This window comes from Felis catus, chromosome E2 (assembly GCF_018350175.1).
Source record: "Felis catus isolate Fca126 chromosome E2, F.catus_Fca126_mat1.0, whole genome shotgun sequence".
NCBI lineage: Eukaryota > Metazoa > Chordata > Mammalia > Carnivora > Felidae > Felis > Felis catus.
This window is the reverse complement of record NC_058382.1, coordinates 43059713-43080568: the sequence shown is the minus strand read 5'-3', so window position 1 is coordinate 43080568 and position 20856 is coordinate 43059713. Positions and strand designations below refer to the sequence as shown.

Here is a 20856-nt window from a genome sequence, read left to right as displayed (position 1 = left end):
ATGAACTGAGATCATGACCTGAGCTGAAACCAAGAGTCAGACGCTTAACCACCTAGATGCTCCATGAATTTGTTTCCTTTATTGCTATGTTTGCGTCAATAAAAAGTCCTAACGACACAATTATAGGTTAGAGTAAAACAATCCTGCCACATAAAAATAAAGGATAGGGGCACCTGGCCGGCTCAGTCAGCAGAGCATGAGTCGTGAGCTCAAGCCCTATGCTGGGCACAGAGCTTTGATAGATACATAGATAGACAGATAAAAATGCACTCGTGTCATACACTGTATGTGCTCAATAAATATGTTCTATGTGAAAAAAAATTTTTTAAAAAGGCTAACTGTGACTGCGCTAATTTTGAGGACAGTAAAATTTAGTAACTTACCACCTAGATTACATGGTTGTACAGTCAATGTGTCAGGTACTTCCCAAAGGAAATCAACCAAAATAACCTTCCACACTCACCAATGCAAAGTTCAGTCCTTTGGAGAGTTCAGTTATTATAAAACATACACACAAGGGGTGCCTGGGTGGCTCAGTTGGTTAAGCATCTGGCTTCGGCTCAGGTCATGATGTCATGGTTTATGGGATCAAGCCCTCCATCAGGCTCTGTGCTGACAGCTCAGAGCCTGGAGCCTGCTTCGGATTCTGTGTCTCCCCTACTCTCTGCCCCTCCCTCACTCACACTCTGGTCTCTCTCTCTCTCAAAACTAAATAAAAAACATTTAAAAAAATACACTAAGAATACATGCACACTAAGAATAAGACAGTGGAGAAGAATGATTTCTAGTAGTCTATTTTCTTTTTTCTTTAAATGTTTATTTATTTTTGAAAGAGAGAGACCAAGTGGGGAAAGGGTAGAGACAGAGAGAGAGGGCCAGAGAATCTGAAGTGAGCTCCATACTAACAGCAGAGAGCCTGACGCAAAGCTCGAAATCAGGAACCGTGAGATCACGAACCAAGCCAAAGTCAGAAGTTTAACTGACTGAACCACCCAGGCACCCCTATTTATTTTTTAAAGATTATTTGTTTGGAGACAGTGGGGAGGGGCAGAGAGACAGGGAGAGACAGAATCTCAAGTAGGCTCCATACTGTCAGCACAGAGCCCAACATGGGGCTCGAACCCACGAACCATGAGATTATGACCTGAGCCGAAATCAACAGTCAGACACTTAACCGATTGAGCCACCCAGGTGCCCCTAGTAGTCTATTTCATAAACAAAGCTACCACATCTTTTTAGTTTTTTTTTTTTTTTAACGCTTATTCATTTTTTTGGAGAGACAGAGTGGGGGAGGGGCAGTAAGAGAAAGAAAGACACACACACACACACACACACACACACACACACACACACACACACACACACACACACACAGAATCGGAAGCAGAAGCAGGCTCTAGGCTCTGAGCTGTCAGCACAGAGCCTGACGTGGGGCTCCAACTCATGAACCATGAGATCATAACCTGAGCCGAAGTCAGACACTTAACCAACTGAGCCACCCAGACGCCCCAAAGCTACCACAACTTTTTAATATATACTGTCCTTTACAAGGGAAAACTGCTAAAAACCCCTTATTTCCTGGAGCACATTTGAAGACTATCTATACACCCTTCGCAAGAAATAATAATCCCAAGTTCCCATGATTATCAGAATACAGTAAATAATATATGCAACATACAAAACACGTGTGTAATCGACTAGGTTATCAGTGAGGCTTCTGTTCAACAGTAGGCTGTTGGTAGTTAAGTTCTTTGGAAGTTAAAAGTTATACTCGGATATTCAAGTTGGAGGTTGGGAGATTGGGGGGGCGCTGAAGTCCCTAACTTCATGTTGTTCAAGGGTCCACTGTAACATGATGGGTGCTGTAACAGGGGTTAACATGCTTCCTACCAGCCAGACACAAAGGATGGTTTAAGTGGGTAAGAGATGGGTCCAAGAAGAGGAACTGCTAAAGCTGGATCCTAAAGGATGAGATGAAACTTGACAGGCAAACTACAGTAGAGAGGAATTCTAAAAGAGGAAATTTTATGTGGGAAGAAACTTATGTATGGAATTAGACAAATTTTCTGCAAAAAATTCAATATAACTGAGTGGAACTATACTAAATAATCTCAAATTTATTATTGTGACCTGGTTTCAGAGGCCATGTTCTAGTTCCTCAGTAAGGGTAGCCTGTTTATTTCACTTACTGAATATTTACCCAACAAAATAGAAGACAAAGTTTATCTGGGAGTCAACATTCTAGTGCCATTGTACTGATTGAAGGGTTGCCTCCCAAGCACATGCTGTCCCTCTCTGCTTTCTATAGCCTGAAAGATACTTTTGCTAGCATACAACAACTTAATGCTTCACTTCTCCTCATGCTCCCAAGGATGACTATGTCAGGAACCACCAGATCTCTCTTTGTTCTGCTCCAGGCCCAAATACCTAAAAGCAGCTCAGAGTTACACTCTCTTTGGAGCAGTCCTACAGTCTTTCGTTGCTGGGAATATGAGAAAGGTAGGATCTATGGCAAGTCTATTACTGTGAATAAATAAGTATGTTATAAAAAGAAATTAGTTATGCACACACAGTATAGAATTTAAACAACATCTAACAAGCACATCTATGGATTTTGGTGGACATTCTACCTGAGCAGTAATTCCCAAACCTGGATGGTATCAGGATCACCTGATAAACTTTACCACTGTTTTCTACTATGAGAATTTTTGGTTCATTCTTTAGAACAAAGAATTGTTTTGTTTATTTATTTAAATAAAATGTATAAAGCCTACCTCAAAACTAGTATGATGTCCACATAAACAATAATGGAAATGTATCACCCAAGATGGAAATCCTAACGTTTTACCTCTACCATGGGTACCATCAATACCAAAATATCTCTCTAGATGGTATGGACAAGCTCAACACATGACAGAAGGAAAAAAGTAAAAAGAGAAGTGGAAAAACATGGTAAGACTGAACTCATGGTTTTGCAGTGTGTTTCAGTGACCATGTGGCCAACGTTTGAGTGTTTCTGTAACCCAGTACTCACTCATGAAGGCTACTTAGAACAAAGATAATTTTTATTTGATAAACAGGGTCTTATATAGGGTCAATATTAAATCAGAAGCCAACAGCTTAAATTCAACAATGCATACCTATACCAAAGGCATAATAATGATAATAAATGGCAATAGGAGATCTCTGAACAAAGATCAATAATACTTATATTTAAAAAAAAAAAAAAAAGACAGGGGCATCTGGGTGGCTCAGTCAGTTAAGTGTCTAACTTTGGCTCAGGTCATGATCTCATGGTTTGTGAGTTTGAGCCCCACACTGCGCTTTCTGCTGTCAATGCAGAGCCTGCTTTGGATCCTCTGTCCCTCCCTCTCTCTCCCCCCTCCAGCTTGTTCTCTTTCTCAGAATAAATAAAAATAAACTTAAAAAAAAAAAGTAAGATATCCTTAGTGAGTAAATAGTATAATAGCATGAAATATGGAAAATAGTTAAAGTGCTATTCAATAGATAGAACAAATCTGAAAAACCACAAAGGATACGTATGTATAGGAATACAGACATACAGAAGTTTAAACAAAAACAAAATGTTACTCTAAACTAATATTAATCATGAAAACAAATAATTTGTCAACTTGATTGCTCCTTAAAAATACGGAAATACAGGAAAGAAGGAAATCTAGGCAACAGGTTAACCAAGAAATGGGGGAGGAGGATTACACATTTATGAATATCCAAAAGACATGACAAGGAGAGAAGGAGCAAAAGACCTTGTCTAACAAGTGGTCAGGAAAAAAAAAATTATAAATAAAACTTACCTCAAAGAGGTAACCAAGTCACTATATTTTAGTCTCAATATACATTCACAACAAAAAATTTTGTGAGAGAGAGAGAGAGAGAGAGAGAGAGAGAGAGAGAGAGAGAGAGAGAGAGAGAGAGACCAACTGAGCGCACGTGCATGTGTGTCCAGGGGAGAGGGGCAAAGAGAGACAGAGAATCCCAAGCAAGATCCATGCTCAGTATGAGCCCAACATGCAGCTCAATCCCATGACCCTGGGATCATCACCTGAGCCGAAATCAAATATTCTATTTTTTTCGTTTATTTTATTTTATTTTATTTTTTTATTTTTATTTTTGAGACAGAGAGAGACAGAGCATGAACGGGGGAGGGGCAGAGAGAGAGGGAGACACAGAATCAGAAGCAGGCTCCAGGCTCTGAGCCATCAGCCCAGAGCCCGACGCAGGGCTTGAACTCACGGACCGAGAGATCGTGACCTGAGCCGAAGTCGGACGCTTAACCGACTGAGCCACCCAGGCGCCCCAGAAATCAAATATTCTAAATAGGAGTGGAAAGATAAAGATACAAATAAAACAGGGACGCCTGGGTGGCTCAGTCAGTTAAGTGACCATACTCTTGATCTCAGATCACGATCTCATGGAGATTGAGCTGTAAGTTGGGCTGTGCACTGGCAGCAAGGAGCCTGCTTGGGAATCTCCCTCTTCCGCTCCTCTCCTGCACACACTCTCTCTCAAAATAAATAAACACTAAAAAAAAAAAAAAAAAAAAAAAAAGGAAGACACATGGAGCACCTAGGTGGCTCAGTTGGTTAAGTGACTGACTCTTGGTTTCAGATCAGGTCATGATCTTGCAGTTCTTGGGCTTGAGCCCCACACTGAAAACAATTAGGGTACCCTCTATTATTATACAATAGTTATATATCATACCTCTGGGAATGTAAAATATCTTATATCTGCTTTATATGATAATGACCATGCTATGCCAGAGTTTTGTTGTATCAGAATTTATAAAGAAATAAGAAGTAGTGGGCTGAAACAATTTAGGACTTTCAGTGGTCCAACTAGACAATACTAAAACTACGTACTAACCAACCCTGGCCTCAAACCATGGTCTGTTTTTACCACAGGGAAACTATTGAAGGACTCTGAAAAGGTTCTGAGTTAGAAGAGATAAATAAGCTCAAAATCTGAACAGTGGTGGTACTAGACCTTTAACTTTAGCGACAGCCAGAGCCTAATAACGCACTGTTTACATGGACAACCTTTAAAGTTGGTGACCAAAAAAATAAAATAAATAAAATCTGACAAATACATGCTGAAAACCTAATGTGTGCCAGTGCACAGGTATACTATACTCAAGTGCAGTAATGATGTATAGTTTTCATGCTGTTTTTCTATAGATATACACTGATATATATTTCTGTCAAAAGAGATCTAAAAAAATGAATACATATAGGGGAGTCTGGGTGGCTCAGTCGGTTAGGCGTCCAACTTCAGCTTGGGTCATGATCTCACAGTTTTTGAGTTAGAGACCCACATCGGGTTCTGTGCTGACAGCTCAGAGCCTGGAGCCTGCTGTGGATTCTGTGTCTCCGTCTCTCTCTGCCCCTCCCCTGCTTGTGCTCTGTCTCTCTCTCAAAAAGAAATAAACAAACAAACAAAAAAATTTAATGAATATATACCAAATAATTAGCTACAGAACCAAATTCAGCAGGATATTCTGTGAAACCCATAAACTATTCAGAGCCAGTATGGGGAAGAATAAAAAAGGCAGATGCATTTGTCCTACATCTATGACCTCAGGTATATCACTTTGCCTCTTAGGTTTCTTATCTGTAAAATGAGGGGATTGCCAGATGACTTAACATTTCCTCTGGCTTTAAAATTCTACACTTTTTTTTAGGTTATTAGTTAAATTCATCCCTGTAGGTAAGAAGGGAACAAGTATCCCCACTTCCCAGCTATAGAAATCAGATGACAATTTTAACTGCATCCATCAAGGCTGTACAAAAGGATGGAGCAAAAGGTAACTTCCTAGCTTTGCAGTCCACTTGTCTGTAACCAAGAATTAGGCAGAAGTCTCTAAAATCTATTTAGATTAAGATGGCTAAGGCACACCGCTCTACTGAGTGGCATTTATATCTGAAGTCGATGAAATTTGATGAGGTATCTCTGTATCAGGCGAAAACACCACAAACATTAGACACAAACCTACCAGACTGGTTCTTTCATCCCTCCATTAGGATATGTTTTTTACACTAGACAGTCTGCTCAAAGTGAAGGTACAATCACTATTTGTGTAACTCCCCACACACTCCTTGCACACAGAGTATCAAGACATCTGCTTTTCAAAAGCCCTCCCAATCTAGGACATTTTAGGATTCTGTTGCCACCTTTCTTGTTGGGGAAACTACTGTATCATCTACCCTCCTACAAAATAAGACACTCTATTTCTTTAATTTTAGTGTGAAAAATGCTTAAAGCCATAGTTATATACTTGATAGGATACTATTTAGCCATTAGCTAAGATGAACACTTACCTAGAAGTCATTAAATTGGCAAATATCTACTACTGAGAACAGTTCAGAATGAAAACAGGACTTTGAATAGTTATTACAGACATCTCAAAATCTATGTACAATTTGGCTCTTACTCAAAGTCGACTCACTCTTACGTTACAAATAATTCATACAATGGGGATGAGGGGGGATAAAGTATTAGAAACAAAAAGCTAGGGTTAAAAAGACACTGGTGTCTAAAGGAACAGGTTACAAAACTTAACATCCAGCAATAAGAAAGTACATTCTTAGTAATTTAAAGTAACACAGGGTATCTAATGGGAAAATGTGCATAACATACAACATGAAGGAACATTACAAAAGAGGATGCAGAACAGGATTCCAACTTTTCCAACTTAGTTTTTTATTTTCTTTTAAGTTTATTTATTTTAAGAGAGAGAGAAAGAGAATTCAGGGGAGGGGCAGAGAGAGAATCCCCAGCAGGCTCCACACTGTCAGCACAGAGCCCGATGCAGGGCTCAAACTCACGAACCGTGAGATCATGACCCGAGATGAAGTCAGACACTTAACCGACTGAACCAACCAGGTGCCCCCCCAACTTAGTTTAATAAAATGAAACAGAACTATACAAATAGCATTCCTGGTGAGATCCCCTACCTTAAGTCAGGTGGGTATTGTATCTCGCCTGGACTAATGCAATGGCCTCTGAACTAGTTTCCCTTCTTGCTCCCTTACCACCCATTTTTCACACATTGGCCAGATTTCTAAAATGGAAATTCATGGGGTGCTTGGGTGGCTCAGTTGGTTAAGCATCTGACTTCAGCTCAGGTCATGATCTCGCAGTCCGTGAGTTTGAGCCCCATGTCCGGCTCTGTGCTGATAGCTCAGAGCCTGCAGACTGTTTCAGATTCTGTGTCTCCCTCTCTCTCTGCCCCTCCCCCATTCACATTCTGTCTGGCTCTCAAACATGAATAAATGTTAAAAAATTTTTTTTAAACAAAATGGAAATTCATTATCAGCAAGGAGACCTCCCATGGGAAAACTTGTAAGCTCAAAACTAAACTCTTTCACCTGGCCTACAGGGTCCTTTAGGGCCCTATCAGCAGATCTGCATCTAGCCTCATACACTCTGCTCTAATCATATTAAACTGCTTTTTGTAGCCAGAACATTTTAGGCTTCTCTCCTCCTGCCCCTGGACCTTTGTACATGCCATTCCCTCTTCTAGGAATATATAAACAATTAAACTCCTACAAAGTCATTGTATAAATACACTAGTACAAGTGCCCAAAGAGGTGTAGGCAAGAAAAATATTGTAACATCTTTATCTAACATCAAGATTAAAAAAACCTCAAATATCCACACTATGTGTATAGTGTGCTGTCATCTGTTTTTTAGGAAGGATACACAAACACATATATTAATTCATGAATAGAATTTTCTCTGGAAGGATGTATGAAAAACTGGTAATATTTATTACCTGTGGAGAAGAAAACTGAGGGATCAGAAGTGGGAAGAAATTATTTTTCATTATTACCAGTTTGTATTGTTTGATAGATCTCTCCCCACGTGTTTGTATTTAATGTGGTAGTTACAAAATACTTGCACAGCACCGTTACATTTTGTCTTTAAAACTGTATTATTACCTGTACATGTCCATTTACAAAAGTGCAGGGAAAAAACCCAAAAGGATACCAAACTGTTAATAGTGTTTATCTCTGTGGAAAAAAAATAAAAGGGCTACTTCTTTAGGGTCTAGTATAGTTCTATAATTATTAGACTCTTCCAAAGAATGAAACTAAATGCTACTAGGATGATACAAAAACAGATTAAGGCCAAATGTGAGGAAAGTTCTAAGAATTGCCTCTGTAATGTCAATGCCTTCTACACTTGGGCAGATATATGGCTGCCAGTACCCTCCCCCTCCTGCCTTCTCTCCCTCATGCCTGCACTTCTCTGACAGTGTCCTAGCAAGGCTTTGAATCCACCCAAGAAGTCTAAAGTTTTGAGAGAGATAGCGGGTGAGCATGTGCACACGGGAGGGCAGAGCGGGAAAGAGGATCCCAAGCAAGCCCTGCACCACTGGCGCAGAGCACGACATGGGGCTCAAATCCATGAACCATGAGATCATAACCTGAGCCGAAATCAAGAGCTGGACGCTTAAATGACTGGTTACCCAAGACACCCCAAATCCACCCAAGAAGTCTAGACTTCACTGCCAGAGTAAACTAGACAAAAACTACTTTTATTATCTCATTATATTTATCAGAAAGCTTCAGTCCTATTTCCTACTATATTGGATTCCTTTAAAAATTATATAATACAGGGGCACCTGAGTGGCTCAGTTGGTTGAGAGTCTGACTTCGGTTCAGGTCATGATCTCACAGTTTGTGAGTTCGAGCCCTGTGTCAGGCTCTGTGCTGACAACTTGGAGCCTGGAGACTGCTTCAGACTCTGGGTCTCATTCTCTCTCTGCCCCTCCCCCACTCGTGCTTGGTCTCTCTCTGCCCCTCCCCCACTTGTACTTGGTCTCTCTCTGCCTCTCAAAAATAAATACATTAAAAAAAAATTTTTTTTTTGGGGCGCCTGGGTGGCGCAGTCGGTTAAGCATCCGACTTCAGCCAGGTCACGATCTCGCGGTCCGTGAGTTCGAGCCCCGCGTCAGGCTCTGGGCTGATGGCTCAGAGCCTGGAGCCTGTTTCCGATTCTGTGTCTCCCTCTCTCTCTGCCCCTCCCCTGTTCATGCTCTGTCTCTCTCTGTCCCCCAAAAAATAAATAAACGTTGAAAAAAAAAAAATTAAAAAAAAATATATTTTTTTAATTATACACTACAAACAGAAGAAAACTCAGATAATCTAGAATATAAATCTATAGTTTTTTTTTTTTTTTTTTTTTTTGAGAGAGAAAGAAATGGAGCAGGGAAGAAGGGCAAAGGGGGGATGGGGGAGAGGCGAGAGAGAGTGAGAATCTTAAGCTGAGAATCCATGCTGATCCCACAATCCTGGGATCATCACCTGCGCCAAAATCAAGAGCCGGACGGACACTCAACTGATTGAGCCACCGAGGTGCCCCTCTATTGGTTTTATATAAACATTCTGGTTTATATCTATAGTCTCCTCCCTATATATACACACATACCTTTGGACATACATTTGATAATTTGCTTTATGTAATAGGTCTCAAATCTCTCCATTTCAATGTATTACTATACATAATATAATGGTTTCATGACATTCTATTATATAGACATTCACAATTTAATCAGTCCTCTATTGTTGAATATGGTTAGTCCCAAATTTTGGTAATTCTACTTTATTTAAAAAAAAAAAAAAGGGAAAAATTTATTTGCGTTATAAAATCTTATACAAACTAGAAAAGCTAGAAAAAGTTACTCCAAACTTAACCACCCTTGCACTACTAGTTCTTTATTTTATTTTGACCAGTGTTTTCATGTCTGTTTTGTCTTTTTCCTGGGGTATTCATTCAATTACACACTAAGTTCTTGCTATGTGCCATGTTTTTGGTTTTCTTTACTTTTATTCCATAACAATTTCTTTTTTTGGAACTATATTAGAAAAAATTCATAGACATTTTGCTGGCTAAGAGTCTTCCCAATTAGTTTCTTTTTGTGGTTGTCAAACTTTACTCTCACATGGGGTATGGACCTGTTTACTCATCCATTTCTCTGCTGCTCAAGAGATTTTGACTAATGTTATTTTCTCATCCACAAAGTCCCAATTTACTTGATTCACTTAACTTCTGTACAGTCTGGTGGTCATCACTGTAGCTTAATGCAAAATATATACACTGACCCACTATTCTAATGTCTACAGACTATCACTTTACTTCTATATAGCACATTACCGTTACAAATACATGGGTTTCCCCCTAACAATACTTCATCTAACTGCCATAGCCTATAACAAGGTAGATACATCATTTTACCAATGAGGAAAGGAAGGCACAAGGAAGTCACACTTGATGGACTTGCCCAAGGCTACATAGCTATTAAGCTGCAGTGACTAAACCATTGGTGCCCTAATGGGATTAAAATCGAATTTATACTGCTTCTGAATTTCTTGATATACCTAGATCAAGGTCTCTCCTCCAGAAAGCCTTTCTCAAAATCTTTCACCAACTCCTGTAACAGACTACCCTCTCTGCATCTTGAACACACTTTTATCAGAGCACAAACAACACTTAATCTCTTCCCTATACTCAAGACTCTCAGAAAAACAAACTTTTTCTTATTTAAGAAATCCCTAGGGATTCAAATCCCCAGTATGTAACAGTGCCTGGCACAAAGTAGAAAGGCAAGCGTTCAAAGAATGCAATGAATACAAGTATTCAACAAATACTACAAATATTTAGAGTACATCCAAATATTCAGGCTGATCCAATTCAAATCATTTCGGAGAAATTCACACTCCATGATATCTAGAACAAATTAGGTTCAAATATAAAACTTGTATTCAAACAGCAGATATTGTCAGTATAGAAAATGTATTTCTTACGTGCCACTTATATTAATTAAGAGCAATACACTAGTAACAATAGGTAATAATAAAAAAAAATAGACACTTCTAAATAACTGTCTTAGGAATCACAAGGTCTACAAGCTTAAGATTTAGACATATTAAGACTCTTAATACTTAACTTGAATGGGGAGGTAACAAATCAGTATAAATTGTTAATTATGCTGGAGTTAATATGACATTTGCTTTCAAAATCTTGTTTTGTAGAATTTATTTTACAGTTAAAAAAAAATTTTTTTTTGAGAGACAGCACATGTGTAAGCAGGGGAGAGGGGCAGAAGACAGAGAGAATCCCAAGCAAAATCCACACTCAGTGTGGAGCCTGACATGGGGCTTGATCCCATGACCCTGGGATCATGACCTGAACTGAAATCAAGAGTCAAAAACTCAACTGACTGAGCCACCCAGGCACCCCAAATGATGTGTGGCCTTTTACAAAGTAGGCTCCATGCCCAATGTGGGGCTTGAACTCATTAAGAGTTCCTGCTGAGATCAAGCGTCTTGTGCTCTATGGACTGAACCAATCGAACACCCCATTTTACAGTTTCAGACCTGAGTCTGTTCATTGTTTAAACAATTTTTTTTTTCTTTTTAAATTATAATTAGGTCATTGGAATGGTCTTAATGACAGTATTTCTGACTTGGTCCGCCATCTAGAACTGTCTACCAATTGGTGTAGAGCTCTTGTGCATGTTGGGTACCTGTAGAAACATGCATGCAAGCAAACAAGCACCGATTTAATACAATTTAATGTCTATATTCCACAATAAGATGCTACAGGGAACAAAGTAAGGAGCTGGATGACAGAGCTGTTCCATAGCTCAGAACTATTGCTTCTCAAATGTTTCCACTGTAGCACCTATACAAAGGACGATTCTTACTCCCTAGGGACTCATGACCCACTTTGCTGAAAACCTGGGTTCTCTTCAACAGTCTATACAGAGTTCCCATTCTGATCCTAAAATATGTATTTGCTTTAATGTAAAAATTTAAAAATTACTTACCAGTCAAATTACTTAACTCACCGCCCCCTCAATGAGCACAATTGAAGCTCCAAGAAGATGGGTCATGCTTATCTTGTGGCTTCAAGTACCCCGGAATCATACCACTTTGTACCCTAAGGGTATTCATATCCCAGTTTGAGAAACAGGGATCTAAACAATTAAATTGCCATAATACTTAAAAGTGACCAACACGTTCCTACAACCCCATTCCCCAAACTCTTAAGGCTAGTTTTCTCAACAGCTTTTTAAATCAGTATTGTTTTTCTTTTCAGGAGCTCATTAATATGTACTCTGTGTCAACACTCCTTAAAAAAACCTGCAGGGCACAAATTATTTCTTGAGTGACAGAATCCTAGCACACAGACCTTGTCCTTCCCACCTATCAATGTACTAAGCTGCTCATGGAAAACAGATTTGAATAGTAGAGTTTTCATTCCTGTTCCCTTCCTCCTCTCTATTTGCTCCAACACAGCTTGTAAGAAAAATCTTAGTAGTCACTTAGATGATTCATTCACATAAGCTTATCTAATGTCAGCATTTGCAACTCCCCACCTTTCCCTTTTGCTGTTACACAAGTACAATTAAATTATTTTCACATTTTCTAAGGGACAAGAAGGATGTGTATTCTAATAGCCTGAGAAGAGATAATTTTCCTACCCAGAACCCTACTTTGTTGTTTATGAGATTCCAAAGCCTAGTAGATGTCAATATTTATGAGGCCTGTTCCAAGTTCCCTATAATGTCCATTATATTTTATAGCAGAAATTGTAGGCTACAGTAAATTTTAAGTGACCCCTTAAAATGTTTCAAAACGTTACTGATAATGAATATAATACTGATACAAAAATGGGTCATCAACTAGACTAATTCAAATTAATTAAGACAACTTTTATCTAGGATCCATTTCCAAAAAAATAGGATTCCATCTATTGCTCATCAAAATTTCAAATTGCCACAGGCCATGGACTCTTGACGTCATCTGTCAATAACCAAAATATACATTCCAAGGGTTTCTGCAGAAAAACAACTATTTCCTGGGGTCTACGTACATGCTCAGAATGGTACTTAATGCTTTATACACATTCTCACCAACCTAGAGCCTAGCCTCTGTAATTGGTGTTGTTCTCTCACAAATGGGGACCATAGGAGTAGAGAAGTTAAGTAACGTGCTCAGTGTCACCCAGCTAGTATATGCCAGTGCAGAGTTTCAAACTGAGGACTCTGACTATAAAACATGTATGCCCTCAATTATTCACTGTCCTGCATCTTCTATACCCAAGAACAATATAGCAAATCCTCCAACCCCAGAAAGGATTTATTACTCCCATCTTCAAGACCAAGAAATGGAAAGAGCATTTACCTCTCCGTGGCTGCAAAGTCAGTTTCAGGAGAGAACACAGAACCCAGCTCTCAAGCCCCTGGGCAGCAACCTGTCCACTAGCGCATCTTGGTCTTTGGCTCCAGATCTGTGACCATTCTAAAGCAGAAACATAAATCATTTTATGAACACCAAATACACACAACTGCACATATAATATGAAAAGCAAATTGAGGGCAAGATAAAAGCTGACAAAATTGGTTAAAAAACAATATACTGGTTCTGATACATCACATTACTAAATGAGGCATTCTATAAATTCTACCAAACCAGTAATAAAACACTTATTTCTTTATATATTTGCTAAATATATAAAGGACTAAAGATCTGTGGTTATCAAAATAGCATCATTGGGGTGATTAGCTGGCTCAGTTGGTGGAGCATGAGACTTATCTTGGGGTTGTGGGTTTGAGCCCCATGTTGAGTCTACACCCAACAGACTACTGAAAAAATAACTTCAGATTACTGAAAAAAATAATAAAATCTTAAAAAAAAAATACCCCATTATGACCTTGCAGGGAAATAATGGCACATGTATATATATTTGAGCTGACAAAAAAATTAATTCTTATAGATGTAGTAATTAATAGTCCTTTAACAGTATTATTTCCTTATCTTCAGGAAGGAAGGGCTTTCACTGTCTTGAAATTCCTAGAAGCACAGCAATGAAATACTTTTTTTGTTAGCTGATAATTTTATCCCCAAATTACAAATATATGAACTGTCAAGTTTTAAGCTTTAGGTAATAGTAGAGTGGAACTTACTTCCAAAGGAAAAAAAGAAAAGAAACTTCCAAGTGAAATGGAAGTGCTAAATTTGAATTAAGAGTTTCCAAGGAATTTGGCATATAAGGTACAACTACAAAGGAATCTATCTCATAATTAACTAAAGCTCACAAAACTAAGCTAATATAATACTTTCTTAGAAGCTAAAGAAAAGTCTTCTCTGTTGAGAGGCAATTTACATCTTGAAAAGAGGATTAGCATATCTAGTCCAAGAAACACTTTTGTATTAGAGTCCATATAGTGTTACTAGCATGCCTCAAAGGGAGGAGATTTTATATACCTGAACATTCTAGAGGTAACTAAAAGTGAACACCAAGTATAGAAAAATCACTATTCTCAATGCACACATTAGCAGTCTATAAGCAATGTCCCATCTTTGCACTGAAATATTAATCACTAAGAAAATGCAGACCTGCCAGTGAAGATCTGAAGATGGTGACTAAAGAAAGTTTAATGTTTAGAAAAACAAACATGGTACGCCAAATCCACACATCCAACTGCAAACCAGGGTCTTCAAGGTTATGCATTATTTGCCATTATTGTTCTTTCCAAACCTGTATGCTCTTTCTCAAAGTATTAAATTATGACAAATTTTAGTTGTTTGAAGAGGGACCTAATTTTTGGCCAAAAGCCTGAAGTCATCCGGGACTGAGACAGGTCAGTAAGGTAAACAGATGATCAACTAAGTCTCTGGTTTAAAAAAATGAAATGGAAGCTATACATGATGGGGAGTGAATTTTATGCCAGTAGCAAAAAAACAGTTTCTAGAGGTGGACTTTTCGCTAGCAGACACCACTGTGAAAGGCTCTGCCACAGGACTCTCCCTTGGGGCCCTAGTCAGCCGCAGGTGGCCCCTGCACTCCCAAAGAACTCCCTAAGCCACCCAAAGAAGTTCCTCATTTTTGTGTGTTCTTTAAAGCTGTATCTTAAACCTCTTAGAATTGGAATAGTCTTAAGAATGACTTTTACAACTTCTAAATTTTCTTATGTTGGTTAAATAGACCCCTAAGGATGACTTTCACAATTCCTCTTAAATATCTTAAGTGGGCAAACATTCCTGTTGCAATCTTCTTCATCTTATTGATTTAAGTTATAAGCTCCTTTGGGTAACCTTATATCCTCAATTCATTCTCTGTAGATTTCATTTTCCAATAAAAACAAGGTATGAATCCTGGCATATAGGAAATCTCAAAGGACAGCAACTCTGTGGAGTCTACACCACTAAAAGAGCATAAATAACATGGAAGACTAAGAGGCTGATGACTGCATATGGCAGAACTAAACGAAGAAACAAAACATCGTTTGTGGAGCATAACACTAACCAGGGAAAACAAATTTTATTCCTGGCCCAATATAGATCTTCTGGATTTTAATTTTTAACCTGTGTAGAGATTATTTTTATAAGTAAAACAGACCACCTGTCATCCACAATGTGGAAAATCTCACAAATGCAAAAAAAAACTACACAGACTAATTTATTAAACAATTAAGCATGGTTCTATTACCAAACCTGCACTTCATCAATACTACTGTATTTGTTAGTGCAATTTTACTTTTACTGTAGGAGGGGGGAGAAGGGACATTTTGTAGAATTTGAAAAAGGGATGTTGAAAGACTACTGTAGATGCAGATTGCTGCAAAATCCTACAGGTTGAGCAGACCCAACAACTTTGTTTAGTGCCAGCCTGTTTTAATTTCTTCATAAATTTAACATAGTCTTAAAAAAAAAAGTTAATCAAGATTTCCCTCTCTCCAAAGCAACCCGAGTTAATGTATCAACTGCTGCTGCACGATACTATATTAAAGTACTAGAATACTTGAGGAAAAGGGAAAAAGAGATAACTCTGACAATTCAGCAGGAAGCTTTTTAATGACTTAAGACAGCTGAGGGCAGTAAACTTAATATACATGTCCTGTTTAACTTCTTTTGCCGCCTATAGGGAACTTAGATTTTTAACTTTCCTACTTGATTTAAACTCCAAGCTTGAAGACTACTTATGCGAATGTTTACTTAACGCTGAACTCTGGGCTACAGGAAGTCAGCTACTAAAGAGTAGTTACATTAGGCGTAGATATTTATAAACCAACTGCAGCTAGCGACCCAGGATTCAATTACAACATCAACCCTCATATTTCAGCGTATGGGCAAATTACCAGTGGAGTCAAGAATAAATTCATTCTGCCCTACTGGAGCTTTAGATCAGGTTGCACAATCCCGGGGCAGAAGTGCCTTCGCCTAGCCCTAAAGCATCAGGTACTAAATACTGTACTAACTCAGTGTCAGGACATTTTAAAGCGGGAGGGAAACTCAAGGGTCGCCTAAACCAATTCAACAAGCCCATAATCCCGAATTCAGGAATTTGTCACGTCACTTGAGATCAGAATGAAATTAAGTTTTGATCCCTTTGAGATCTCTTAGCGCACAAAGTCAGGCTATCATTACAAGAGGAGTCCGACCCTGGCTGTAGGAAAACGACTCGGTGCGGAACTCGAGTCTCTTCCGCCCACTGTGTGGGGCCGCACCAGTCAGGTCCAGCGAGGAGCTGGGGCGCGAGTTTGGGGGCGCAGCCGGGCCCGGCGGGGGCGGCGAGCGCGCGTCCCCCCGCCCGCTCAGGCAGCGTCGAGGCGCGAGCAGCTCAGCCAGCCTTGCAGAGGGAGCTCTCGGCAGCTCTGGGGTCTCTCTGCTCGCAGCCGCAGCAGCGCCGCCTGCGCCACTCGGCGGAGACGGAGACCAGAGGCGGCGGCGCGCGGACTGGGAGCGACCGCAGAGCAGCTGAGCGGCAGGGGTACGCTCGCAGAGCGGCCGGGGTAGGTTCCGGGGACCGGGCAGGCTGGAGGAGGGGCAGGCAGAGAGGCGTCGGCCAGGGCCCGACACTCATACTACCCGGACACCGGGCTGCGCGCGCGCGCGCGCGCCGACAGTGGGTCGGGACCCTCGAGCAAGGCGGGCGCGGGAGCTGGGATGCGGAGATCGCCTCTCGGCTGAGGCCACCCGCCGCGGGAGGGGCGGAGGGCAGAGGGCGGGCCGCGGCCGGGCAACCAGTCGGGCCAAGAGCCGGCCTCGAGGGCAGAGACAAAGGAAGGAAAATGGAGTCGCCGGCGCGCGGGCCTCTGTTGCTGCCGCCGCCGCCAGAGGCCTAGCGCGCCGCCAGGAGGGAGGCCTAGCGGGCGGGTGTGTGTGTGGGGGGGGGGGCCGGCCGGGCCGCGGCGGCGACGGGCAATGGCGGCGGCCGCGCCGCAGCAGGGACGGTAGAGGGAGACAAACACCCCCCGGCGGCGGCGCTGGCGCCGGGCTGCAGCCAGCGCCGACCGGAGCGGCCCCATCGTGACACCTAGAGGCGGCCCGCGAAACCTCCTCCACCCCGGGCCCCCTTACCTCCGCGCCACACCCCCTGCAGCGCCCGCTCCGCCGCCGCTCCACCGCTCCGGCCACCCGGCGTCCCCGGACAGCTCCGCGCACCCGCACCGGCTACCGCCGCCGCAGCTGCCGCCAAAGAAGCAGCTCCGCGCACGGTTTAATCGCTCCACAGGCTCGGACACAAAATGGCGGCGGCGCGGTGCAGTGCGCCTGCGTCGGCGCTGCCGGGGCCGCGGGTGCTGATAAGGGAAGGGACGGGTGGGGGGGCCGGCCAGGCGACGAGTGGAGGGCGGGGGAGGAAAGGTGAGGGGAGGGGTTGGCGCAGGGCAGCATGGGAGGCGGCCCCGGGCGCCAACTTTCAAAAGCGGGCGCGATGGCGTCACGGGACGCGCCGCGAGTCGCGTCACGCCGCAGGCGCCCTCCCGCGCCCTCGCCCGGTCGCGCGTGGACTCTGCGGGCGCCGCTACGTCCGGGCTCCTGCTGGGTGGGGCTTCCTGGGCGGAGGCCACCGCCGCCTCTGGGCGGTACAGGATCCCGGGCTCTCTTGACCTGGTTCCCCAGCCGCAATCTCCCTTCCTGAATACGTAAAGGGGGTGGGGGGGGGGTGCGAGAGAGGGTGTTTGGAGGAAGCGCGCGCGGGGCTAGGCGGTGGGGCTGAGGCGGTTCTTGGGCCGGGCCCCGCCCCAATCTCCGCCCTAGCCGGGCCGGCCCCTCTCTCCCAGCGCCCCACCGCCGCCAGCCACCGAGTGAGGCCGGACTGGCCCCCATGCACTCCCAGCTCATCAGAACAGTACAGTGTCCACGAATGAGGGCGGGAAGGGGTATCCTTGCTCAGCGGCTTTTAAGGGATCTCTCCGCCCTTAGGAGAGGGCCTCCTAAAACCGGGTGCAAGAGGACAAGGGCTTCTTGGTGTCACCAGGCCCCTTAAGCCGGAAAGGCCAGCAGAAGACCAAATTTGATGCTTTTTACACGACCATAGCAGTCTTTGGCCAAAAGGGTTTTCTTACTCGGCGCTATATAATGCTGTATTTTTAAAACGTGCACTTGTTGCCTTTGCTTGAGAGTGAAATTCTGTGTGGGTGGCGCCCTTAAGCCCCTCACAGTGCGGTCGCCCCTCCCCCTCCCTAGGATGCACCTGCGGACTTTACCCAACTTGCAATGATGAAGTTCACCTACCACAGACTGGAGGATGTTCTGGTGGCTCAGGGAGGAGAGCCTTTGGTACTGATGGGAACTGACTGAGGACTGTATTCTGAACTCCCTTACTTTCGATATCACGGATAACAAGCAGACCCAGCATCAAGGAGACAGCTTCTGCGCTATTCAGCAGATTGTTTCATTATGAGGATGCCAGCCCAATATTGACAGATTTTTCTGGGTGTTTCTGAAAAAGGAAATCAGACGGGCGCCTGTGTGGTACAGTCGAATAAGCGTCTGACTTTGGCTCAAGTCATGATCTTGGCGGTTCGTGAGTTTTAGCCTCGCATTGGGCTTTTGTGCTGGCAGCTCCGAGCCTGGAGCTTGTTTTGGATTCTGTGTCTCCTGCTCTCTCTGCCCCTTACCTGCTCAAGCTCGGTCTCTCAAAAATAAACATTAAAAAAAGGGGGGGGATCAGAAATCTAGATTTTTGTAATGTAAATCTTCAGATATTTAGATGTTAGCAACTAAATCAGATGTTTTTTAAATGCATAAGCTTGATTAAACCATTCGTGTGGGCTGTCAGTGTATGGCCTCTGACTTGGAGAGGAGAATGAAGAGAAATTCCAAGGCCAGATCCTAGACACTCCAGCATTTAGAAATAGGTAGGGTAATGAAGGAGAATGAGAGGGAGCAGCCAGGAAGGCAAGAAAGAAATCCACAAGACTGTTGAGTTTGGAACCCAAGGGCAGAGAAGGTTTAGGGTAGGGAGGAGTGGTCAACTGTGCCTAGTGCTGCTGAGAGGTCAGCTTGGGCCAGAGACATGGCTGTTGGACTGGTCACCTTGGAAGTCACTGGAGAATATCAATGGTGACTGGCTTGATTCATGTTGGTAAATCAACAGATGCAGATCTCACTAGAATGAGTTTGAAGAGTGAATGGAAAAGTAAGGGAATAGAGATAGCACACATAAGCAAGATGAGAAGTTTTGTTGTGAAGGGAGCAAAGAAATTTAGGGATAAATGGAAGGTAATGGGTCAAGGGAGGAGATGTTTTAAAACATGATAGAGTTCTTGATTGTGTTTATGTGCCATTGGGAGTGATACAGGAGAGAGAAGGCTTGCTTGACTTACATAGGAATGAAACCCATGAGAGGATATAAGGGAACGGAGAACTGACCTCAGGAACAGGATGCTTCTGCTGTGAAGTAACGAAGGTGAAGATGAATGCAAATGCTGGGGAGAGGAAAAGCAAGCTTACAGCTTTCCTTAGTAGGACTGCCTTGTCAGCATTGGGTACCCATTTGAAGTTTGTGATGATGACTTTAAAGTTAAACCAGTTGGCCCAGTATGTGGTTTTTCCAGCAACATTCAGCTGCTTGGGTGCAGACATGCAGAAAAGAGATAATTTGGTTTCTCAACACCAGGTCCTAAGTTTTCTGGTTCCTAATCTCAGGTACTTGATTTATGTGACTAGCTAATATTCTAGAAATATGTGAATATTTGGAAAATTTACATGTGACCCCTTTTACTAGAAACCAAATGATCCCATTTGTCTTTTATGTACACCTGAGGACTCAAAAATAAAACCCTCAAACTTAGAGGGAAATTACCATATACCTCCAGAATATTTGTATCTTGCAGTTTCTTCAGCTCTCAACCCCAAATACCTCCTGGTATATCTAGGAACTATGTACCAGAAACAACAAGACTGACTTGCACTTAAGTTCTTAGCTTCTTTTTCTTTCTGGTACCTTTAATAATCTGATTAATAAACTTTCTGTACAACTTTACCTGAAACCATAAGAGTAAGCTATGAGAATGTCTTCAAGGGGCACCTGGGTGCCTCATTCAGTTGAGCGGCCCACTTTGGCTCAGGTCATGATCTCATGGTTTATGAATTTGGGCCTGGCATTGGGCTCTGTGCTGACAGCTCAGAGCCTAGAGCCTGCTTCTGATTCTGTGCCTCCCTCTCTCTCTGCCCCTCTCCTGTTCTGTCTCTCAAAATAAACAAATATTTTTGAAAAAAAGAAAAAAAAAGTCTTCTAAAGCTTTAATATGGGCAAATATAAGTCAATGTATTTAGATGGAAAAAAACTCAACTATCTTTACAGTTATATTAACAGCTGCTATGGTCTGAATATTTGTGTCCCTCTCAAAATCCATATGTTGAAATCCTAATGCTGGAGTGCCCGAGTGGCTCCATTGATTAAGCATCCGACTCTTGATTTCAGCTCAGGTCATGATCTCACAGTTTGTGAGTTTGAGCCTGGATTTGGGCTCTATGCTGACAGTGTGGAGCCTGCTTGGGATCCTCTGTCTCCCTACCTCTCTGCCCCTCCCCTGCT

At 42.3% G+C, this 20856-nt stretch overlaps 1 protein-coding gene and 1 long non-coding RNA gene across 5 annotated transcripts in view; one reads left to right on the top strand and one right to left on the bottom strand.

Annotated features, from left to right (window-relative positions):
* Positions 1-17594, bottom strand: part of CTCF (CCCTC-binding factor) — a 48355-nt gene extending 30761 nt beyond the window's left edge. For 2 of the 4 annotated variants that reach the window (XM_023245341.2, XM_023245343.2), the window contains exons 1-3: positions 17391-17591; positions 13212-13328; positions 11852-11964 (exon numbers count right to left, since the gene is read on the bottom strand). The gene's annotated coding sequence lies outside the window, so the exon portion shown is untranslated. Of the gene's footprint in view, positions 1-11851; positions 11965-13211; positions 13329-17390 lie in introns of all 4 variants that reach the window. The other 2 variants (XR_006590647.1, XM_023245342.2) reach the window with 2 other exon arrangements.
* LOC109494915 lies at positions 16110-20308 on the top strand. The gene is made up of 2 exons (XR_002150060.3): positions 16110-16822; positions 18501-20308. It is a non-coding gene; the product is annotated as an uncharacterized LOC109494915 (long non-coding RNA).
* Positions 20309-20856: the final 548 nt, after the last annotated feature.